Raw genomic sequence first — 25667 nt, 5'->3', positions numbered from 1 at the left:
GTGTCATACTCTCAAAAGAAAGGAATGGAATGGAACGCAGTGGAATGGAATGGAACAGAGTGGACATTAGTGGAGTGGAATGTGGAGGAATGGAATGAAATGGAACGTAATGGCATGAAATGGAGTGGTGTGGGGTGGAATGGATTATAGTGGAATGGGGTGGAAAGGAATGGGATGGAGTGGAATGAAGTGGAGTGCAGTGGAGTGGAACGGAGTTGAATGGCATAGAATTGAGTGGACAGTAGTGGAATGTTTTGGAATGCAATGGAATCCATTGTAATAGAATGGAATACAACGGAAAGTTGACATGGAGTGTGAGCTGAGATTGTGCCACTGCACTCCAGACTGGGTGACACGTTATATCCTGTGGATAGAAAGGAATGGAATGCAATAGAGTGAAATGGAATGGAGTGGAATGGAATTGAATGGAATGGAGTGGAGTGGATTGGAGTCGAATGGAGACGAATGGAATGGGACGGAGTGGAATGGAACGGAGTGGAGTGGAGTATCGTGGAGTGAAATAGAATGGAATGCACTGGGTTGGAATGGAATGCAATGGACTGCTGAAAGGAAATGTAAGCTGTTATTGCTCCACTGCACTCCAGCCTTTGTGACGGAATGAAATCCTGTGGAAAAAAAGGAATGGAATGGAATGGAATGGAATGGAATGGAATGGAATGGAATGGAATGGAATGGAGTGGAGTGGAGTGGTGTGGAGAGGAGTGTAGTGGAGTGGAGTGAAATGGAGTGGAGTGTCGTGGAGGAGAGTGGAATGGAGTGGAATGGAATGGAGAGGAAAGGAACGGAGTGGAGTGGAATGGAACGGAGTGGAGTGGAATGGAATCCAATGGAATGAAATGGAATTGAATCGAATGGAATGAAGAAATATGTGCAGTGATTTGGCCACTGCGCTGGAGCCTGTGTGAGAGAGGGAGATCCTGTCGATAAAACAGTGTGGAATCTAAGGGATTGGAATGGAATGGAATGGAACGTATTGGAGTGGAGTGGAGTGGAATTGAGTGGAGTGGAGTGCACTGGAATGGAATGGAATGCAATGGAATGTAATGGAATGATGAAATGATATGTGAGCTGAGATTGTGCCACTGCACTCCACGCTGGGTGACAGAGTGAGATACTCTTGAAAGAAAGAAATGGCATGGAAAGAATTTTTAATTGGGTGGATTCGAGTGGACTGAAGTAGAGTGCAGTGGAATAGAGAGGAATGGAATGGAATGGAATCGGATGTAAAGGAATGGAATGATGTGGAGTGGAGTGGTGAGGAGTGTAGTGCTGTGGAATGGAGCAGAAAGTAACGGGATGGTGTGGAGTGGAGTGCAGTGCAGTGGAGTGGAGAGGATTGCAATGGCGTGGAATGGAATCGGATGTAAAGGAACGTACTGGAGTGGAGCGGAGTGGAAAGGAGTGGAATGGAATGGAATTGAATGTAATGGAAAGCAAAGGAATGGAATGGGATGCAATGGAATTTAATGCAATAGAATGCAGTTCAATAGAGAGTTGACATGTAATGTGAGCTGAGATTGTGCCTAAGCTCTCCAGGCTGTTTGACACAGTGATATCGTGTGGAAAGAATGGAATGGAATGCAGTGGTGTGAAATGGAATGGAATGTAGTGGACAGGAGTAGAATGGAGTGGAGTGAAGAGGAACAGAGTGGAATGGAATGGGATGCAGTGGAATGGAATGCAGTGGAGTGGAGTGAAATAGAAAGAAATGGAATGGGATGGAATGGAATGCAATGGAATGGAGAAGAGAAATGTGAGCTGAGATTGTGTGACTACACTCCAGCCTTAGTGACCGAGAGAGATTCTGTGGAAGGAAAGAACTGATTTCAAAGGAGTGGAATGGAAGGGAATGTAGTACAGTGGAGTAGAGTGGAATGGAGTGAAACAGAATAGAATGGAGTGGAAGGCAATGGAATGGAATGTAATGGAGTGGAGTGGAATAGAGAGGAGTGCACTGCAATGGAGTGGAGTGGAGTGGAAGGGAGTGGAATGCAATGGAATGTAGTGGAGTGCAGTGGAGTGGAATGGAATGGAGTGGACAGGAGTGGAAGGAGTAGAGTGGACTGGAATGGAATAGAATGGAACAGAATGCAGTGGAGTGGAGGGGAGTGGAGGTGAGTGGAGTGGCATGGAGTGGAATGGAATGGAATGGAGTGAAATGGAATCCAACGGATTGGAATGGAGTGGAGTGGAGTGGAGTGGAATGGACAGGAGTCGAATGGAATGGAAGGGAATGCAACGGAACGCAGTGGTGTGGATTGGAATGCAGTGAAATGGAGTACTATGGAATCTAAAGGAGTGGAGTGGAGTCTAGTGGAGTGGAATGGAATGGAACAAAATGGAATGGAATGGCACGGAATGGAGTGGAGTAGAGTGGAGTGGGAAGGAAGGGAGATGAGTGGAATGGAGAGGAATGGAATGCAGTGGAGTGGATTGGATTGGAATGAACTGGAATGGAGAGGAATGGAATGAAGTGGAACGGAATGGACTGCAATGGAATTGAATGGAGTGAAGTGGAAAGTAGTGGAGTGGAGTGGAATGGAGTGGAAATGAATGGAATGGAGTGGAATGGAAGGGAATGGAGACAAGTGGATATTAATTGACTGAAGCAGATTGGAGTGGAGTGGAGTGGAGTGGCATGGAATGGAATGAAGTGGATGGGAATGCAATGGAGTGGAATGAAATGGAATAAAATGGAATGGAGTGGAATGGAGAGGAATGGAGTGGAGTGGAGTGGAATGGAGGGGAGTAAGAGGAAGAGAATGGAATGGAATCGAAAGGAGGGAAGTGCAATTGTGTGGAGTGGAGTGGAGATGAAAGGAGTGGAGTGATGTGGAGTCGAGAGGAAAGGAATGGAATGGAATGGAATGGAGTTAAGTGGAGTGGAATGGAGTGGAAGGTAATGGAGTGGAATGAAAAGGAGTGGATTGGAATGGAGTGGAAAGGAATGGAGTGGAACGGAGTGGAGTAGAATGGAGTGGGTTGCAGAGGAGTGGAATGGAGTGGAATGGAAGGGAACGGAAAGGAATGTAGTGGAAAGGAATGGAATGGAGTGGATTGAAATTGAATGGAAAGGATTGGAGTGCAGTGGACTGGAGGGGAGTGGAATAAAATGGAGTATAGTGCAGTGGAATGGAGTGGACTGGAGTGGAGATGAGTGGAGTGGACTGGAATGGAATGGAGTGGAGTGGAATGGTGTGGAGTGGGGTGGAAAGGAATGGAACAGAATGGAATGGAGAGGAATGGAGTGGCATGTAGTGGAGTGGAGTGAAGTGGAAAGGAATGGCATGGAATGGAGTAGAGTGGAATGGAGGGGTATGGAATGGAATGGAATGGAATTGAGTGGAATGGAGTGGAATGGAGTGGAGTGGAGAGGAATGGAATGGAGTGGAAAGGTCTGAAAGGAGTGGAATGGAGTGGAGTGGAATGCAATGGAGTAGATTGGAATGAAGTGGAAAGGAATAGAATGGAGAGAAGTAGAGTAGAATGGAGTGGATTGGAATGGAGGGGAGCAGAGTGGAGTTAACAGCGGTGGATTGGAATACAGTGGATGGGGTAGAGTGGAAGGGAGTGGAATTATATGGAATGGAATGGATTGGAGTGGAGTGGAAGGGAGTGGAGTGGAGTTGAAAGTAGAGGAATCGAAAGAAGTGGAAAGGAGTGGAGTAGAGTGGATTAGAGTGGATTGGAATGGAATGGAGTGGAGTGGAATGGTGTGGAAACGAATGGAAGGGAGGGGAGTGGAATGGAACGAAATGGAATGGAATGTAGTGGAATGGAGAGGAGTGGAGTGGACTGGAGTGGAATGTAATCGAATGGAGTGTACTGGAGTGGAATGTATTTGAGAGGCGGGTAATGGAGAGGAATTGAGTGGAGTGGAGTGGAGTGAAATACATCGGAATGGCACGGAATTGAATGGAATGGAGGGGAGTGGAATGCAGTGGAGTGGAGTCGATTGGAGTGGTGAGGAATAGAACGGAGTGGCATGGAATGGAGCACAGTGGAATGCAATGGAGTGGAGTGGATTGGAAAGGGGTGGAGTGGAGTGACGATGGGTGAAGTGGAATGTAATGGAGTGGAGTGCAGAGGAGTCTCATGGAATGGAATGGAATGGAACGCAATGGAAGCTGAGATTGTACCACTGCGCTCCAGGATGGGTGACACAGTGTGATACTCTCAAAAGAAAGGAATGGAATGGAATGCAGTGGAATGGAATGGAATGCAATGGGGTGCATTGGAGTGGAGTGGAGTGAAGTGAAGTGGATTGGAGTGGAATGGAGAGGAATGGAACGGAATGGAATGGAATGAAGTAGACTGGAGTGGGGTGGAGTTGAGTGCAATGGAATGGAGCGAAATGGAATCAGATGCAGAGAAATGGAGTAGAGAGGAGTGCAGTAGAGTGGAAAGGAGTGCAATGGAGTGGAATGGAATCGGAAGTAACGGAAAGTAGTGGAGTGGATGGAACGGAAAGGAAAGGAGTGGAGCGGAGTGGAATGGAACGGAGCGGGAGGTGGGTTGGGGCCACTGCACTCCAGGCTGGCTGGCTGACTGAGGTATTCTCGCAATAAAGGAATGGAATGGAATGCCGTAGAGTGGAATGGAACGGAGTGGAGTGGAGTGGAATGGAGTGAGTTGGAGCAGAGTGGAATGAAGAATGCAATGGGATGGAAGGGAATTGAATGAAATGCAGTGGAGTGCAGTGGAGTGCATTGCAGTGGAATGGAGCAGAATGGAATGGAAAGGAGTGGAATGGACAGAAGTGGAGTGCACTGGAGAGGAGAGGATAGGAATGCAGTGGAATGGAATTGGATGTAATGGAACGTAGAGGAGTGGAGTGGAATGGAGTGGGCCAGAGTGGAATGGAATGGAATGCAATGGAAAGGAATGGAGTGGAATAGAATGGAATGGAATGGAATGGAATGGAATGGAGTGGGATGACTTGTAGTGGGGTGGAGTGAAATGGAGTATAATGGAATGGAGTGGAGTGGAGTGGAATGTGATAGAATGGAGAGGAGGGGAATGGAGCAGAATGGAATGGAGTGCAGCGGAATGGAGTGGAGTGGAATGGAATCAAATGGAGTGGAATGGAACAGAGTGGAATGGAATGGAGTGCAATAGACTAGAATTGAGTGTAGTGTAGTGGAATTTAGTGGAATGGACTGGAATGGAGTGGAATGGAATGGAATTGAGGGGAATGGAATGGAATGGAAAGGAATGGAAAGCAATGGAAAGGAATAGAATTGAATGCAACGGAATTAAAAGAATGCAATGGAATGCAATGGAATAGAATGCAATGGAATGTATAGTTGACATGTAATATGAGCTGAGATTGTGACACTGCACTCCAGCCAGGGTGACATGGTGATATCCTGTCGTAAGAAGTGAATGGAATGCAATGGAGTGAAATGGAATGGAATGAAATGGAATGGAGCGGAGTGGAAGGGAATGGAGTGGAATGAAATAGAATGCAGTGGACTGTAATGGCATGGAGTGGAAAGAAGTAGAGTGGAATGGAGTGGAATGGAATGGACTGGCATAGAATGGAGTGGAATTGAATGCAATGGAGTGGATTGGAAAGGAATGCAAAGGAGTAGAGTGGAGTAGAGTGGTGTGGAGTGGAGTGGAATGGAGCTGAATGTACTTCAATGGAGTACAATGGAATGGAACGGAGTGGAATGGAATGGAATGATATGAGGTGGATTGGAGTGGAATGTAGTGGAGTGGAATGGAATGGAATAGAATGGAATGGAGTAGAGTGTAATGGAATGCAGTGGTGATAAGTGGAGTGGAATGGAATGCATTGGAGTAGAGTGGAGTGGAATGGAATGGAATGGAGTGGAGTGGAGGGGAGTGGAGTTGAATGGAATTGAGTGAAGTGGAGTGCAGTTGAATGGAATATCGTGGTGTGGAGTGGAGTGGAAGTGAATGGAGTGAATAGGAGTGGAATGGAGTGGAAGGTAACGGAGTGGAATGGAGTCGAATGGAGTGGAATGGAGTAGAGTGGATTAGAGTGGAATGGTGTCGAACGGACTGGAATGGAATGGAATGAAGTGGAATGGAATTGAATCAAATGGAATGGAGTGGAGTGGAATGGAGTGGAGTGGAGTGGAGTGGAATGAAATGAAATGGAAGGGAGTGGAGAGAAACGCAGTTGATTGGAGTGGAAAGGAATGGAAATGAGTGGGATGGAGACGTATGGATTGGAGTGGAATGGAGTGGAATGGAATGAAGTGGAAAGGAGTGGAACGGAGTGAAATTGAATTTAGTGGACTGGAGTGGAATGGAGTTAAATGGAATGGAATGGAATGGAGTGGAATGGAATGGAATGGAGTGGAGTGGAATGGAATAGAATGGCATGGAATGGAATAGAATGGGATGGAGTGGAGTGGAGAGGAGTGGAATGGATTGGAGTGAAGTGGAGTGGAATGGAATTGAGTGGAGCGGAGAGGAAAGGAATGGAATGGAGTGGAGTGGAATGGCATGGAATAGAGTGGAATGGAATGCATAGTAGTGGAGTGGAGTGGAGTGGATTGGAGTGTAGTGGAAGGGAATGGAGTGCAGTGTAATGGACTGGAATGGAGCAGAGCAGAATGGAGTGGACTGGACTGGAGTGGAATGGAATGGGATGGCATGGAATGGGAGCTGAGATTTTACCAATGTGCTCTAGGCAGGGTGACTGGGTGTCATCCTCTCAAAAGAAAGGAATGGAATGGAACGCAGTGGAATGGAATGGAACAGAGTGGACATTAGTGGAGTGGAATGTGGAGGAATGGAATGAAATGGAACGTAATGGTATGAAATGGAGTGGTGTGGGGTGGAATGGATTATAGTGGAATGGGGTGGAAAGGAATGGGATGGAGTGGAATGAAGTGGAGTGCAGTGGAGTGGAACGGAGTTGAATGGCATAGAATTGAGTGGACAGTAGTGGAATGTTTTGGAATGCAATGGAATCCATTGTAATAGAATGGAATACAATGGAAAGTTGACATGGAGTGTGAGCTGAGATTGTGCCACTGCACTCCAGACTGGGTGACACGTTATATCCTGTGGATAGAAAGGAATGGAATGCAATAGAGTGAAATGGAATGGAGTGGAATGGAATTGAATGGAATGGAGTGGAGTGGAGTGGAGTCGAATGGAGACGAATGGAATGGGACGGAGTGGAATGGAACGGAGTGGAGTGGAGTATCGTGGAGTGAAATAGAATGGAATGCACTGGGTTGGAATGGAATGCAATGGACTGCTGAAAGGAAATGTGAGCTGTTATTGTTCCACTGCACTCCAGCCTTTGTGACGGAATGAAATCCTGTGGAAAAAAAGGAATGGAATGGAATGGAATGGAATGGAATGGAATGGAATGGAATGGAATGGAGTGGAGTGGAGTGGTGTGGAGAGGAGTGTAGTGGAGTGGAGTGAAATGGAGTGGAGTGTCGTGGAGGAGAGTGGAATGGAGTGGAATGGAATGGAGAGGAAAGGAACGGAGTGGAGTGGAATGGAACGGAGTGGAGTGGAATGGAATCCAATGGAATGAAATGGAATTGAATCGAATGGAATGAAGAAATATGTGCAGTGATTTGGCCACTGCGCTGGAGCCTGTGTGAGAGAGGGAGATCCTGTCGATAAAACAGTGTGGAATGGAAGGGATTGGAATGGAATGGAATGGAACGTATTGGAGTGGAGTGGAGTGGAATTGAGTGGAGTGGAGTGCACTGGAATGGAATGGAATGCAATGGAATGTAATGGAATGATGAAATGATATGTGAGCTGAGATTGTGCCACTGCACTCCACGCTGGGTGACAGAGTGAGATACTCTTGAAAGAAAGAAATGGAATGGAAAGAATTTTTAATTGGGTGGATTCGAGTGGACTGAAGTAGAGTGCAGTGGAATAGAGAGGAATGGAATGGAATGGAATCGGATGTAAAGGAATGGAATGATGTGGAGTGGAGTGGTGAGGAGTGTAGTGCTGTGGAATGGAGCAGAAAGTAACGGGATGGTGTGGAGTGGAGTGCAGTGCAGTGGAGTGGAGAGGATTGCAATGGCGTGGAATGGAATCGGATGTAAAGGAACGTACTGGTGTGGAGCGGAGTGGAAAGGAGTGGAATGGAATGGAATTGAATGTAATGGAAAGCAAAGGAATGGAATGGGATGCAATGGAATTTAATGCAATAGAATGCAGTTCAATAGAGAGTTGACATGTAATGTGAGCTGAGATTGTGCCTAAGCTCTCCAGGCTGTTTGACACTGTGATATCGTGTGGAAAGAATGGAATGGAATGCAGTGGTGTGAAATGGAATGGAATGTAGTGGACAGGAGTAGAATGGAGTGGAGTGAAGAGGAACAGAGTGGAATGGAATGGGATGCAGTGGAATGGAATGCAGTGGAGTGGAGTGAAATAGAAAGAAATGGAATGGGATGGAATGGAATGCAATGGAATGGAGAAGAGAAATGTGAGCTGAGATTGTGTGACTACACTCCAGCCTTAGTGACCGAGAGAGATTCTGTGGAAGGAAAGAACTGATTTCAAAGGAGTGGAATGGAAGGGAATGTAGTACAGTGGAGTAGAGTGGAATGGAGTGAAACAGAATAGAATGGAGTGGAAGGCAATGGAATGGAATGGAATGGAGTGGAGTGGAATAGAGAGGAGTGCACTGCAATGGAGTGGAGTGGAGTGGAAGGGAGTGGAATGCAATGGAATGTAGTGGAGTGCAGTGGAGTGGAATGGAATGGAGTGGACAGGAGTGGAAGGAGTAGAGTGGACTGGAATGGAATAGAATGGAACAGAATGCAGTGGAGTGGAGGGGAGTGGAGGTGAGTGGAGTGGCATGGAGTGGAATGGAATGGAATGGAGTGAAATGGAATCCAATGGATTGGAATGGAGTGGAGTGGAGTGGAGTGGAATGGAGAGGAGTCGAATGGAATGGAAGGGAATGCAACGGAACGCAGTGGTGTGGATTGGAATGCAGTGAAATGGAGTACTATGGAATCTAAAGGAGTGGAGTGGAGTCTAGAGGAGTGGAATGGAATGGAACAAAATGGAATGGAATGGCACGGAATGGAGTGGAGTAGAGTGGAGTGGGAAGGAAGGGAGATGAGTGGAATGGAGAGGAATGGAATGCAGTGGAGTGGATTGGATTGGAATGAACTGGAATGGAGAGGAATGGAATGAAGTGGAACGGAATGGACTGCAATGGAATTGAATGGAGTGAAGTGGAAAGTAGTGGAGTGGAGTGGAATGGAGTGGAAATGAATGGAATGGAGTGGAATGGAAGGGAATGGAGACAAGTGGATAGGAATTGACTGAAGCAGATTGGAGTGGAGTGGAGTGGAGTGGCATGGAATGGAATGAAGTGGATGGGAATGCAATGGAGTGGAATGAAATGGAATAAAATGGAATGGAGTGGAATGGAGAGGAATGGAGTGGAGTGGAGTGGAATGGAGGGGAGTAAGAGGAAGAGAATGGAATGGAATCGAAAGGAGGGAAGTGCAATTGTGTGGAGTGGAGTGGAGATGAAAGGAGTGGAGTGATGTGGAGTCGAGAGGAAATTAATGGAATGGAATGGAATGGAGTTAAGTGGAGTGGAATGGAGTGGAAGGTAATGGAGTGGAATGAAAAGGAGTGGATTGGAATGGAGTGGAATGGAATGGAGTGGAACGGAGTGGAGTAGAATGGAGTGGGTTGCAGAGGAGTGGAATGGAGTGGAATGGAAGGGAACGGAAAGGAATGTAGTGGAAAGGAATGGAATGGAGTGGATTGAAATTGAATGGAAAGGATTGGAGTGCAGTGGACTGGAGGGGAGTGGAATAAAATGGAGTATAGTGCAGTGGAATGGAGTGGACTGGAGTGGAGATGAGTGGAGTGGACTGGAATGGAATGGAGTGGAGTGGAATGGTGTGGAGTGGGGTGGAAAGGAATGGAACAGAATGGAATGGAGAGGAATGGAGTGGCATGTAGTGGAGTGGAGTGAAGTGGAAAGGAATGGCATGGAATGGAGTAGAGTGGAATGGAGGGGTATGGAATGGAATGGAATGGAATTGAGTGGAATGGAGTGGAGTGGAGAGGAATGGAATGGAGTGGAAAGGTCTGAAAGGAGTGCAATGGAGTGGAGTGGAATGCAATGGAGTAGATTGGAATGAAGTGGAAAGGAATAGAATGGAGAGAAGTAGAGTAGAATGGAGTGGATTGGAATGGAGGGGAGCAGAGTGGAGTTAACAGCGGTGGATTGGAATACAGTGGATGGGGTAGAGTGGAAGGGAGTGGAATTATATGGAATGGAATGGATTGGAGTGGAGTGGAAGGGAGTGGAGTGGAGTTGAAAGTAGAGGAATCGAAAGAAGTGGAAAGGAGTGGAGTAGAGTGGATTAGAGTGGATTGGAATGGAATGGAGTGGAGTGGAATGGTGTGGAAACGAATGGAAGGGAGGGGAGTGGAATGGAACGAAATGGAATGGAATGTAGTGGAATGGAGAGGAGTGGAGTGGACTGGAGTGGAATGTAATCGAATGGAGTGTACTGGAGTGGAATGTATTTGAGAGGCGGGTAATGGAGAGGAATTGAGTGGAGTGGAGTGGAGTGAAATACATCGGAATGGCACGGAATTGAATGGAATGGAGGGGAGTGGAATGCAGTGGAGTGGAGTCGATTGGAGTGGTGAGGAATAGAACGGAGTGGCATGGAATGGAGCACAGTGGAATGCAATGGAGTGGAGTGGATTGGAAAGGGGTGGAGTGGAGTGACGATGGGTGAAGTGGAATGTAATGGAGTGGAGTGCAGAGGAGTCTCATGGAATGGAATGGAATGGAACGCAATGGAAGCTGAGATTGTACCACTGCGCTCCAGGATGGGTGACACAGTGTGATACTCTCAAAAGAAAGGAATGGAATGGAATGCAGTGGAATGGAATGGAATGCAATGGGGTGCATTGGAGTGGAGTGGAGTGAAGTGAAGTGGATTGGAGTGGAATGGAGAGGAATGGAACGGAATGGAATGGAATGAAGTAGACTGGAGTGGGGTGGAGTTGAGTGCAATGGAATGGAGCGAAATGGAATCAGATGCAGAGAAATGGAGTAGAGAGGAGTGCAGTAGAGTGGAAAGGAGTGCAATGGAGTGGAATGGAATCGGAAGTAACGGAAAGTAGTGGAGTGGATGGAACGGAAAGGAAAGGAGTGGAGCGGAGTGGAATGGAACGGAGCGGGAGGTGGGTTGGGGCCACTGCACTCCAGGCTGGCTGGCTGACTGAGGTATTCTCGCAATAAAGGAATGGAATGGAATGCCGTAGAGTGGAATGGAACGGAGTGGAGTGGAGTGGAATGGAGTGAGTTGGAGCAGAGTGGAATGAAGAATGCAATGGGATGGAAGGGAATTGAATGAAATGCAGTGGAGTGCAGTGGAGTGCATTGCAGTGGAATGGAGCAGAATGGAATGGAAAGGAGTGGAATGGACAGAAGTGGAGTGCACTGGAGAGGAGAGGATAGGAATGCAGTGGAATGGAATTGGATGTAATGGAACGTAGAGGAGTGGAGTGGAATGGAGTGGGCCAGAGTGGAATGGAATGGAATGCAATGGAAAGGAATGGAGTGGAATAGAATGGAATGGAATGGAATGGAATGGAATGGAGTGGGATGACTTGTAGTGGGGTGGAGTGAAATGGAGTATAATGGAATGGAGTGGAGTGGAGTGGAATGTGATAGAATGGAGAGGAGGGGAATGGAGCAGAATGGAATGGAGTGCAGCGGAATGGAGTGGAGTGGAATGGAATCAAATGGAGTGGAATGGAACAGAGTGGAATGGAATGGAGTGCAATAGACTAGAATTGAGTGTAGTGTAGTGGAATTTAGTGGAATGGACTGGAATGGAGTGGAATGGAATGGAATTGAGGGGAATGGAATGGAATGGAAAGGAATGGAAAGCAATGGAAAGGAATAGAATTGAATGCAACGGAATTAAAAGAATGCAATGGAATGCAATGGAATAGAATGCAATGGAATGTATAGTTGACATGTAATATGAGCTGAGATTGTGACACTGCACTCCAGCCAGGGTGACATGGTGATATCCTGTCGTAAGAAGTGAATGGAATGCAATGGAGTGAAATGGAATGGAATGAAATGGAATGGAGCGGAGTGGAAGGGAATGGAGTGGAATGAAATAGAATGCAGTGGACTGTAATGGCATGGAGTGGAAAGAAGTAGAGTGGAATGGAGTGGAATGGAATGGACTGGCATAGAATGGAGTGGAATTGAATGCAATGGAGTGGATTGGAAAGGAATGCAAAGGAGTAGAGTGGAGTAGAGTGGTGTGGAGTGGAGTGGAATGGAGCTGAATGTACTTCAATGGAGTACAATGGAATGGAACGGAGTGGAATGGAATGGAATGATATGAGGTGGATTGGAGTGGAATGTAGTGGAGTGGAATGGAATGGAATAGAATGGAATGGAGTAGAGTGTAATGGAATGCAGTGGTGATAAGTGGAGTGGAATGGAATGCATTGGAGTAGAGTGGAGTGGAATGGAATGGAATGGAGTGGAGTGGAGGGGAGTGGAGTTGAATGGAATTGAGTGAAGTGGAGTGCAGTTGAATGGAATATCGTGGTGTGGAGTGGAGTGGAAGTGAATGGAGTGAATAGGAGTGGAATGGAGTGGAAGGTAACGGAGTGGAATGGAGTCGAATGGAGTGGAATGGAGTAGAGTGGATTAGAGTGGAATGGTGTCGAACGGACTGGAATGGAATGGAATGAAGTGGAATGGAATTGAATCAAATGGAATGGAGTGGAGTGGAATGGAGTGGAGTGGAGTGGAGTGGAATGAAATGAAATGGAAGGGAGTGGAGAGAAACGCAGTTGATTGGAGTGGAAAGGAATGGAAATGAGTGGGATGGAGACGTATGGATTGGAGTGGAATGGAGTGGAATGGAATGAAGTGGAAAGGAGTGGAACGGAGTGAAATTGAATTTAGTGGACTGGAGTGGAATGGAGTTAAATGGAATGGAATGGAATGGAGTGGAATGGAATGGAATGGAGTGGAGTGGAATGGAATAGAATGGCATGGAATGGAATAGAATGGGATGGAGTGGAGTGGAGAGGAGTGGAATGGATTGGAGTGAAGTGGAGTGGAATGGAATTGAGTGGAGCGGAGAGGAAAGGAATGGAATGGAGTGGAGTGGAATGGCATGGAATAGAGTGGAATGGAATGCATAGTAGTGGAGTGGAGTGGAGTGGATTGGAGTGTAGTGGAAGGGAATGGAGTGCAGTGTAATGGACTGGAATGGAGCAGAGCAGAATGGAGTGGACTGGACTGGAGTGGAATGGAATGGGATGGCATGGAATGGGAGCTGAGATTTTACCAATGTGCTCTAGGCAGGGTGACTGGGTGTCATCCTCTCAAAAGAAAGGAATGGAATGGAACGCAGTGGAATGGAATGGAACAGAGTGGACATTAGTGGAGTGGAATGTGGAGGAATGGAATGAAATGGAACGTAATGGTATGAAATGGAGTGGTGTGGGGTGGAATGGATTATAGTGGAATGGGGTGGAAAGGAATGGGATGGAGTGGAATGAAGTGGAGTGCAGTGGAGTGGAACGGAGTTGAATGGCATAGAATTGAGTGGACAGTAGTGGAATGTTTTGGAATGCAATGGAATCCATTGTAATAGAATGGAATACAACGGAAAGTTGACATGGAGTGTGAGCTGAGATTGTGCCACTGCACTCCAGACTGGGTGACACGTTATATCCTGTGGATAGAAAGGAATGGAATGCAATAGAGTGAAATGGAATGGAGTGGAATGGAATTGAATGGAATGGAGTGGAGTGGAGTGGAGTCGAATGGAGACGAATGGAATGGGACGGAGTGGAATGGAACGGAGTGGAGTGGAGTATCGTGGAGTGAAATAGAATGGAATGCACTGGGTTGGAATGGAATGCAATGGACTGCTGAAAGGAAATGTGAGCTGTTATTGTTCCACTGCACTCCAGCCTTTGTGACGGAATGAAATCCTGTGGAAAAAAAGGAATGGAATGGAATGGAATGGAATGGAATGGAATGGAATGGAATGGAATGGAGTGGAGTGGAGTGGTGTGGAGAGGAGTGTAGTGGAGTGGAGTGAAATGGAGTGGAGTGTCGTGGAGGAGAGTGGAATGGAGTGGAATGGAATGGAGAGGAAAGGAACGGAGTGGAGTGGAATGGAACGGAGTGGAGTGGAATGGAATCCAATGGAATGAAATGGAATTGAATCGAATGGAATGAAGAAATATGTGCAGTGATTTGGCCACTGCGCTGGAGCCTGTGTGAGAGAGGGAGATCCTGTCGATAAAACAGTGTGGAATGGAAGGGATTGGAATGGAATGGAATGGAACGTATTGGAGTGGAGTGGAGTGGAATTGAGTGGAGTGGAGTGCACTGGAATGGAATGGAATGCAATGGAATGTAATGGAATGATGAAATGATATGTGAGCTGAGATTGTGCCACTGCACTCCACGCTGGGTGACAGAGTGAGATACTCTTGAAAGAAAGAAATGGAATGGAAAGAATTTTTAATTGGGTGGATTCGAGTGGACTGAAGTAGAGTGCAGTGGAATAGAGAGGAATGGAATGGAATGGAATCGGATGTAAAGGAATGGAATGATGTGGAGTGGAGTGGTGAGGAGTGTAGTGCTGTGGAATGGAGCAGAAAGTAACGGGATGGTGTGGAGTGGAGTGCAGTGCAGTGGAGTGGAGAGGATTGCAATGGCGTGGAATGGAATCGGATGTAGAGGAACGTACTGGAGTGGAGCGGAGTGGAAAGGAGTGGAATGGAATGGAATTGAATGTAATGGAAAGCAAAGGAATGGAATGGGATGCAATGGAATTTAATGCAATAGAATGCAGTTCAATAGAGAGTTGACATGTAATGTGAGCTGAGATTGTGCCTAAGCTCTCCAGGCTGTTTGACACAGTGATATCGTGTGGAAAGAATGGAATGGAATGCAGTGGTGTGAAATGGAATGGAATGTAGTGGACAGGAGTAGAATGGAGTGGAGTGAAGAGGAACAGAGTGGAATGGAATGGGATGCAGTGGAATGGAATGCAGTGGAGTGGAGTGAAATAGAAAGAAATGGAATGGGATGGAATGGAATGCAATGGAATGGAGAAGAGAAATGTGAGCTGAGATTGTGTGACTACACTCCAGCCTTAGTGACCGAGAGAGATTCTGTGGAAGGAAAGAACTGATTTCAAAGGAGTGGAATGGAAGGGAATGTAGTACAGTGGAGTAGAGTGGAATGGAGTGAAACAGAATAGAATGGAGTGGAAGGCAATGGAATGGAATGGAATGGAGTGGAGTGGAATAGAGAGGAGTGCACTGCAATGGAGTGGAGTGGAGTGGAAGGGAGTGGAATGCAATGGAATGTAGTGGAGTGCAGTGGAGTGGAATGGAATGGAGTGGACAGGAGTGGAAGGAGTAGAGTGGACTGGAATGGAATAGAATGGAACAGAATGCAGTGGAGTGGAGGGGAGTGGAGGTGAGTGGAGTGGCATGGAGTGGAATGGAATGGAATGGAGTGAAATGGAATCCAATGGATTGGAATGGAGTGGAGTGGAGTGGAGTGGAATGGAGAGGAGTCGAATGGAATGGAAGGGAATGCAACGGAACGCAGTGGTGTGGATTGGAATGCAGTGAAATGGAGTACTATGGAATCTAAAGGAGTGGAGTGGAGTCTAGAGGAGTGGAATGGAATGGAACAAAATGGAATGGAATGGCACGGAATGGAGTGGAGTAGAGTGGAGTGGGAAGGAAGGGAGATGAGTGGAATGGAGAGGAATGGAATGCAGTGGAGTGGATTGGATTGGAATGAACTGGAATGGAGAGGAATGGAATGAAGTGGAACGGAATGGACTGCAATGGAATTGAATGGAGTGAAGTGGAAAGTAGTGGAGTGGAGTGGAATGGAGTGGAAATGAATGGAATGGAGTGGAATGGAAGGGAATGGAGACAAGTGGATAGGAATTGACTGAAGCAGATTGGAGTGGAGTGGAGTGGAGTGGCATGGAATGGAATGAAGTGGATGGGAATGCAATGGAGTGGAATGAAATGGAATAAAATGGAATGGAGTGGAATGGAGAGGAATGGAGTGGAGTGGAGTGGAATGGAGGGGAGTAAGAGGAAGAGAATGGAATGGAATCGAAAGGAGGGAAGTGCAATTGTGTGGAGTGGAGTGGAGATGAAAGGAGTGGAGTGATGTGGAGTCGAGAGGAAATTAATGGAATGGAATGGAATGGAGTTAAGTGGAGTGGAATGGAGTGGAAGGTAATGGAGTGGAATGAAAAGGAGTGGATTGGAATGGAGTGGAATGGAATGGAGTGGAACGGAGTGGAGTAGAATGGAGTGGGTTGCAGAGGAGTGGAATGGAGTGGAATGGAAGGGAACGGAAAGGAATGTAGTGGAAAGGAATGGAATGGAGTGGATTGAAATTGAATGGAAAGGATTGGAGTGCAGTGGACTGGAGGGGAGTGGAATAAAATGGAGTATAGTGCAGTGGAATGGAGTGGACTGGAGTGGAGATGAGTGGAGTGGACTGGAATGGAATGGAGTGGAGTGGAATGGTGTGGAGTGGGGTGGAAAGGAATGGAACAGAATGGAATGGAGAGGAATGGAGTGGCATGTAGTGGAGTGGAGTGAAGTGGAAAGGAATGGCATGGAATGGAGTAGAGTGGAATGGAGGGGTATGGAATGGAATGGAATGGAATTGAGTGGAATGGAGTGGAGTGGAGAGGAATGGAATGGAGTGGAAAGGTCTGAAAGGAGTGCAATGGAGTGGAGTGGAATGCAATGGAGTAGATTGGAATGAAGTGGAAAGGAATAGAATGGAGAGAAGTAGAGTAGAATGGAGTGGATTGGAATGGAGGGGAGCAGAGTGGAGTTAACAGCGGTGGATTGGAATACAGTGGATGGGGTAGAGTGGAAGGGAGTGGAATTATATGGAATGGAATGGATTGGAGTGGAGTGGAAGGGAGTGGAGTGGAGTTGAAAGTAGAGGAATCGAAAGAAGTGGAAAGGAGTGGAGTAGAGTGGATTAGAGTGGATTGGAATGGAATGGAGTGGAGTGGAATGGTGTGGAAACGAATGGAAGGGAGGGGAGTGGAATGGAACGAAATGGAATGGAATGTAGTGGAATGGAGAGGAGTGGAGTGGACTGGAGTGGAATGTAATCGAATGGAGTGTACTGGAGTGGAATGTATTTGAGAGGCGGGTAATGGAGAGGAATTGAGTGGAGTGGAGTGGAGTGAAATACATCGGAATGGCACGGAATTGAATGGAATGGAGGGGAGTGGAATGCAGTGGAGTGGAGTCGATTGGAGTGGTGAGGAATAGAACGGAGTGGCATGGAATGGAGCACAGTGGAATGCAATGGAGTGGAGTGGATTGGAAAGGGGTGGAGTGGAGTGACGATGGGTGAAGTGGAATGTAATGGAGTGGAGTGCAGAGGAGTCTCATGGAATGGAATGGAATGGAACGCAATGGAAGCTGAGATTGTACCACTGCGCTCCAGGATGGGTGACACAGTGTGATACTCTCAAAAGAAAGGAATGGAATGGAATGCAGTGGAATGGAATGGAATGCAATGGGGTGCATTGGAGTGGAGTGGAGTGAAGTGAAGTGGATTGGAGTGGAATGGAGAGGAATGGAACGGAATGGAATGGAATGAAGTAGACTGGAGTGGGGTGGAGTTGAGTGCAATGGAATGGAGCGAAATGGAATCAGATGCAGAGAAATGGAGTAGAGAGGAGTGCAGTAGAGTGGAAAGGAGTGCAATGGAGTGGAATGGAATCGGAAGTAACGGAAAGTAGTGGAGTGGATGGAACGGAAAGGAAAGGAGTGGAGCGGAGTGGAATGGAACGGAGCGGGAGGTGGGTTGGGGCCACTGCACTCCAGGCTGGCTGGCTGACTGAGGTATTCTCGCAATAAAGGAATGGAATGGAATGCCGTAGAGTGGAATGGAACGGAGTGGAGTGGAGTGGAATGGAGTGAGTTGGAGCAGAGTGGAATGAAGAATGCAATGGGATGGAAGGGAATTGAATGAAATGCAGTGGAGTGCAGTGGAGTGCATTGCAGTGGAATGGAGCAGAATGGAATGGAAAGGAGTGGAATGGACAGAAGTGGAGTGCACTGGAGAGGAGAGGATAGGAATGCAGTGGAATGGAATTGGATGTAATGGAACGTAGAGGAGTGGAGTGGAATGGAGTGGGCCAGAGTGGAATGGAATGGAATGCAATGGAAAGGAATGGAGTGGAATAGAATGGAATGGAATGGAATGGAATGGAATGGAGTGGGATGACTTGTAGTGGGGTGGAGTGAAATGGAGTATAATGGAATGGAGTGGAGTGGAGTGGAATGTGATAGAATGGAGAGGAGGGGAATGGAGCAGAATGGAATGGAGTGCAGCGGAATGGAGTGGAGTGGAATGGAATCAAATGGAGTGGAATGGAACAGAGTGGAATGGAATGGAGTGCAATAGACTAGAATTGAGTGTAGTGTAGTGGAATTTAGTGGAATGGACTGGAATGGAGTGGAATGGAATGGAATTGAGGGGAATGGAATGGAATGGAAAGGAATGGAAAGCAATGGAAAGGAATAGAATTGAATGCAACGGAATTAAAAGAATGCAATGGAATGCAATGGAATAGAATGCAATGGAATGTATAGTTGACATGTAATATGAGCTGAGATTGTGACACTGCACTCCAGCCAGGGTGACATGGTGATATCCTGTCGTAAGAAGTGAATGGAATGCAATGGAGTGAAATGGAATGGAATGAAATGGAATGGAGCGGAGTGGAAGGGAATGGAGTGGAATGAAATAGAATGCAGTGGACTGTAATGGCATGGAGTGGAAAGAAGTAGAGTGGAATGGAGTGGAATGGAATGGACTGGCATAGAATGGAGTGGAATTGAATGCAATGGAGTGGATTGGAAAGGAATGCAAAGGAGTAGAGTGGAGTAGAGTGGTGTGGAGTGGAGTGGAATGGAGCTGAATGTACTTCAATGGAGTACAATGGAATGGAACGGAGTGGAATGGAATGGAATGATATGAGGTGGATTGGAGTGGAATGTAGTGGAGTGGAATGGAATGGAATAGAATGGAATGGAGTAGAGTGTAATGGAATGCAGTGGCGATAAGTGGAGTGGAATAGAATGCATTGGAGTAGAGTGGAGTGGAATGGAATGGAATGGAGTGGAGTGGAGGGGAGTGGAGTGGAATGGAATTGAGTGAAGTGGAGTGCAGTTGAATGGAATATCGTGGTGTGGAGTGGAGTGGAAGTGAATGGAGTGAATAGGAGTGGAATGGAGTGGAAGGTAACGGAGTGGAATGGAGTCGAATGGAGTGGAATGGAGTAGAGTGGATTAGAGTGGAATGGTGTCGAACGGACTGGAATGGAATGGAATGGAGTGGAATGGAATTGAATCAAATGGAATGGAGTGGAGTGGAGTGGAGTGGAATGAAATGAAATGGAAGGGAGTGGAGAGAAACGCAGTTGATTGGAGTGGAGTGGAGTGGAAAGGAAAGGAAAGGAGTGGGATGGAGACGTATGGATTGGAGTGGAATGGAGTGGAATGGAATGAAGTGGAAAGGAGTGGAACGGAGTGAAATTGAATTTAGTGGACTGGAGTGGAATGGAGTTAAATGGAATGGAATGGAATGGAGTGGAATGGAATGGAATGGAGTGGAGTGGAATGGAATAGAATGGCATGGAATGGAATAGAATGGGATGGAGTGGAGTGGAGAGGAGTGGAATGGATTGGAGTGAAGTGGAGTGGAATGGAATTGAGTGGAGCGGAGAGGAAAGAATGGAATGGAGTGGAGTGGAATGGCATGGAATGGAGTGGAATGGAATGGATAGTAGTGGAGTGGAGTGGAGTGGATTGGAGTGTAGTGGAAGGGAATGGAGTGCAGTGTAATGGACTGGAATGCAGCAGAGCAGAATGGAGTGGACTGGACTGGAGTGGAATGGAATGGGATGGCATGGAATGGGAGCTGAGATTTTACCAATGTGCTCTAGGCAGGGTGACTGGGTGTCATACTCTCAAAAGAAAGGAATGGAATGGAACGCAGTGGAATGGAATGGAACAGAGTGGACATTAGTGGAGTGGAATGTGGAGGAATGGAATGAAATGGAACGTAATGGCATGAAATGGAGTGGTGTGGGGTGGAATGGATTATAGTGGAATGGGGTGGAAAGGAATGGGATGGAGTGGAATGAAGTGGAGTGCAGTGGAGTGGAACGGAGTTGAATGGGATAGAATTGAGTGGACAGTAGTGGAATGTTTTGGAATGCAATGGAATCCATTGTAATAGAATGGAATACAACGGAAAGTTGACATGGAGTGTGAGCTGAGATTGTGCCACTGCACTCCAGACTGGGTGACACGTTATATCCTGTGGATAGAAAGGAATGGAATGCAATAGAGTGAAATGGAATGGAGTGGAATGGAATTGAATGGAATGGAGTGGAGTGGAGTGGAGTCGAATGGAGACGAATGGAATGGGACGGAGTGGAATGGAACGGAGTGGAGTGGAGTATCGTGGAGTGAAATAGAATGGAATGCACTGGGTTGGAATGGAATGCAATGGACTGCTGAAAGGAAATGTGAGCTGTTATTGTTCCACTGCACTCCAGCCTTTGTGACGGAATGAAATCCTGTGGAAAAAAAGGAATGGAATGGAATGGAATGGAATGGAATGGAATGGAATGGAATGGAATGGAATGGAATGGAGTGGAGTGGAGTGGTGTGGAGAGGAGTGTAGTGGAGTGGAGTGAAATGGAGTGGAGTGTCGTGGAGGAGAGTGGAATGGAGTGGAATGGAATGGAGAGGAAAGGAACGGAGTGGAGTGGAATGGAACGGAGTGGAGTGGAATGGAATCCAATGGAATGAAATGGAATTGAATCGAATGGAATGAAGAAATATGTGCAGTGATTTGGCCACTGCGCTGGAGCCTGTGTGAGAGAGGGAGATCCTGTCGATAAAACAGTGTGGAATGGAAGGGATTGGAATGGAATGGAATGGAACGTATTGGAGTGGAGTGGAGTGGAATTGAGTGGAGTGGAGTGCACTGGAATGGAATGGAATGCAATGGAATGTAATGGAATGATGAAATGATATGTGAGCTGAGATTGTGCCACTGCACTCCACGCTGGGTGACAGAGTGAGATACTCTTGAAAGAAAGAAATGGAATGGAAAGAATTTTTAATTGGGTGGATTCGAGTGGACTGAAGTAGAGTGCAGTGGAATAGAGAGGAATGGAATGGAATCGGATGTAAAGGAATGGAATGATGTGGAGTGGAGTGGTGAGGAGTGTAGTGCTGTGGAATGGAGCAGAAAGTAACGGGATGGTGTGGAGTGGAGTGCAGTGCAGTGGAGTGGAGAGGAGTGCAATGGCGTGGAATGGAATCGGATGTAAAGGAACGTACTGGAGTGGAGCGGAGTGGAAAGGAGTGGAATGGAATGGAATTGAATGTAATGGAAAGCAAAGGAATGGAATGGGATGCAATGGAATTTAATGCAATAGAATGCAGTTCAATAGAGAGTTGACATGTAATGTGAGCTGAGATTGTGCCTAAGCTCTCCAGGCTGTTTGACACAGTGATATCGTGTGGAAAGAATGGAATGGAATGCAGTGGTGTGAAATGGAATGGAATGTAGTGGACAGGAGTAGAATGGAGTGGAGTGAAGAGGAACAGAGTGGAATGGAATGGGATGCAGTGGAATGGAATGCAGTGGAGTGGAGTGAAATAGAAAGAAATGGAATGGGATGGAATGGAATGCAATGGAATGGAGAAGAGAAATGTGAGCTGAGATTGTGTGACTACACTCCAGCCTTAGTGACCGAGAGAGATTCTGTGGAAGGAAAGAACTGATTTCAAAGGAGTGGAATGGAAGGGAATGTAGTACAGTGGAGTAGAGTGGAATGGAGTGAAACAGAATAGAATGGAGTGGAAGGCAATGGAATGGAATGGAATGGAGTGGAGTGGAATAGAGAGGAGTGCACTGCAATGGAGTGGAGTGGAGTGGAAGGGAGTGGAATGGAATGGAATGTAGTGGAGTGCAGTGGAGTGGAATGGAATGGAGTGGACAGGAGTGGAAGGAGTAGAGTGGACTGGAATGGAATAGAATGGAACAGAATGCAGTGGAGTGGAGGGGAGTGGAGGTGAGTGGAGTGGCATGGAGTGGAATGGAATGGAATGGAGTGAAATGGAATCCAATGGATTGGAATGGAGTGGAGTGGAGTGGAGTGGAATGGAGAGGAGTGGAATGGAATGGAAGGGAATGCAACGGAACGCAGTGGTGTGGATTGGAATGCAGTGAAATGGAGTACTATGGAATCTAAAGGAGTGGAGTGGAGTCTAGTGGAGTGGAATGGAATGGAACAAAATGGAATGGAATGGCACGGAATGGAGTGGAGTAGAGTGGAGTGGGAAGGAAGGGAGATGAGTGGAATGGAGAGGAATGGAATGCAGTGGAGTGGATTGGATTGGAATGAACTGGAATGGAGAGGAATGGAATGAAGTGGAACGGAATGGACTGCAATGGAATTGAATGGAGTGAAGTGGAAAGTAGTGGAGTGGAGTGGAATGGAGTGGAAATGAATGGAATGGAGTGGAATGGAAGGGAATGGAGACAAGTGGATAGGAATTGACTGAAGCAGATTGGAGTGGAGTGGAGTGGAGTGGCATGGAATGGAATGAAGTGGATGGGAATGCAATGGAGTGGAATGAAATGGAATAAAATGGAATGGAGTGGAATGGAGAGGAATGGAGTGGAGTGGAGTGGAATGGAGGGGAGTAAGAGGAAGAGAATGGAATGGAATCGAAAGGAGGGAAGTGCAATTGTGTGGAGTGGAGTGGAGATGAAAGGAGTGGAGTGATGTGGAGTCGAGAGGAAAGGAATGGAATGGAATGGAATGGAGTTAAGTGGAGTGGAATGGAGTGGAAGGTAATGGAGTGGAATGAAAAGGAGTGGATTGGAATGGATTGGAAAGGAATGGAGTGGAACGGAGTGGAGTAGAATGGAGTGGGTTGCAGAGGAGTGGAATGGAGTGGAATGGAAGGGAACGGAAAGGAATGTAGTGGAAAGGAATGGAATGGAGTGGATTGAAATTGAATGGAAAGGATTGGAGTGCAGTGGACTGGAGGGGAGTGGAATAAAATGGAGTATAGTGCAGTGGAATGGAGTGGACTGGAGTGGAGATGAGTGGAGTGGACTGGAATGGAATGGAGTGGAGTGGAATGGTGTGGAGTGGGGTGGAAAGGAATGGAACAGAATGGAATGGAGAGGAATGGAGTGGCATGTAGTGGAGTGGAGTGAAGTGGAAAGGAATGGCATGGAATGGAGTAGAGTGGAATGGAGGGGTATGGAATGGAATGGAATGGAATTGAGTGGAATGGAGTGGAATGGAGTGGAGTGGAGAGGAATGGAATGGAGTGGAAAGGTCTGAAAGGAGTGGAATGGAGTGGAGTGGAATGCAATGGAGTAGATTGGAATGAAGTGGAAAGGAATAGAATGGAGAGAAGTAGAGTAGAATGGAGTGGATTGGAATGGAGGCGAGCAGAGTGGAGTTAACAGCGGTGGATTGGAATACAGTGGATGGGGTAGAGTGGAAGGGAGTGGAATTATATGGAATGGAATGGATTGGAGTGGAGTGGAAGGGAGTGGAGTGGAGTTGAAAGTAGAGGAATCGAAAGAAGTGGAAAGGAGTGGAGTAGAGTGGATTAGAGTGGATTGGAATGGAATGGAGTGGAGTGGAATGGTGTGGAAACGAATGGAAGGGAGGGGAGTGGAATGGAACGAAATGGAATGGAATGTAGTGGAATGGAGAGGAGTGGAGTGGACTGGAGTGGAATGTAATCGAATGGAGTGTACTGGAGTGGAATGTATTTGAGAGGCGGGTAATGGAGAGGAATTGAGTGGAGTGGAGTGGAGTGAAATACATCGGAATGGCACGGAATTGAATGGAATGGAGGGGAGTGGAATGCAGTGGAGTGGAGTCGATTGGAGTGGTGAGGAATAGAACGGAGTGGCATGGAATGGAGCACAGTGGAATGCAATGGAGTGGAGTGGATTGGAAAGGGGTGGAGTGGAGTGACGATGGGTGAAGTGGAATGTAATGGAGTGGAGTGCAGAGGAGTCTCATGGAATGGAATGGAATGGAACGCAATGGAAGCTGAGATTGTACCACTGCGCTCCAGGATGGGTGACACAGTGTGATACTCTCAAAAGAAAGGAATGGAATGGAATGCAGTGGAATGGAATGGAATGCAATGGGGTGCATTGGAGTGGAGTGGAGTGAAGTGAAGTGGATTGGAGTGGAATGGAGAGGAATGGAACGGAATGGAATGGAATGAAGTAGACTGGAGTGGGGTGGAGTTGAGTGCAATGGAATGGAGCGAAATGGAATCAGATGCAGAGAAATGGAGTAGAGAGGAGTGCAGTAGAGTGGAAAGGAGTGCAATGGAGTGGAATGGAATCGGAAGTAACGGAAAGTAGTGGAGTGGATGGAACGGAAAGGAAAGGAGTGGAGCGGAGTGGAATGGAACGGAGCGGGAGGTGGGTTGGGGCCACTGCACTCCAGGCTGGCTGGCTGACTGAGGTATTCTCGCAATAAAGGAATGGAATGGAATGCCGTAGAGTGGAATGGAACGGAGTGGAGTGGAGTGGAATGGAGTGAGTTGGAGCAGAGTGGAATGAAGAATGCAATGGGATGGAAGGGAATTGAATGAAATGCAGTGGAGTGCAGTGGAGTGCATTGCAGTGGAATGGAGCAGAATGGAATGGAAAGGAGTGGAATGGACAGAAGTGGAGTGCACTGGAGAGGAGAGGATAGGAATGCAGTGGAATGGAATTGGATGTAATGGAACGTAGAGGAGTGGAGTGGAATGGAGTGGGCCAGAGTGGAATGGAATGGAATGCAATGGAAAGGAATGGAGTGGAATAGAATGGAATGGAATGGAATGGAATGGAATGGAGTGGGATGACTTGTAGTGGGGTGGAGTGAAATGGAGTATAATGGAATGGAGTGGAGTGGAGTGGAATGTGATAGAATGGAGAGGAGGGGAATGGAGCAGAATGGAATGGAGTGCAGCGGAATGGAGTGGAGTGGAATGGAATCAAATGGAGTGGAATGGAACAGAGTGGAATGGAATGGAGTGCAATAGACTAGAATTGAGTGTAGTGTAGTGGAATTTAGTGGAATGGACTGGAATGGAGTGGAATGGAATGGAATTGAGGGGAATGGAATGGAATGGAAAGGAATGGAAAGCAATGGAAAGGAATAGAATTGAATGCAACGGAATTAAAAGAATGCAATGGAATGCAATGGAATAGAATGCAATGGAATGTATAGTTGACATGTAATATGAGCTGAGATTGTGACACTGCACTCCAGCCAGGGTGACATGGTGATATCCTGTCGTAAGAAGTGAATGGAATGCAATGGAGTGAAATGGAATGGAATGAAATGGAATGGAGCGGAGTGGAAGGGAATGGAGTGGAATGAAATAGAATGCAGTGGACTGTAATGGCATGGAGTGGAAAGAAGTAGAGTGGAATGGAGTGGAATGGAATGGACTGGCATAGAATGGAGTGGAATTGAATGCAATGGAGTGGATTGGAAAGG

This window comes from Pongo abelii, chromosome Y (assembly GCF_028885655.2).
Source record: "Pongo abelii isolate AG06213 chromosome Y, NHGRI_mPonAbe1-v2.0_pri, whole genome shotgun sequence".
Lineage (NCBI taxonomy): Eukaryota > Metazoa > Chordata > Mammalia > Primates > Hominidae > Pongo > Pongo abelii.
This window is presented reverse-complemented; position numbering follows the sequence as displayed.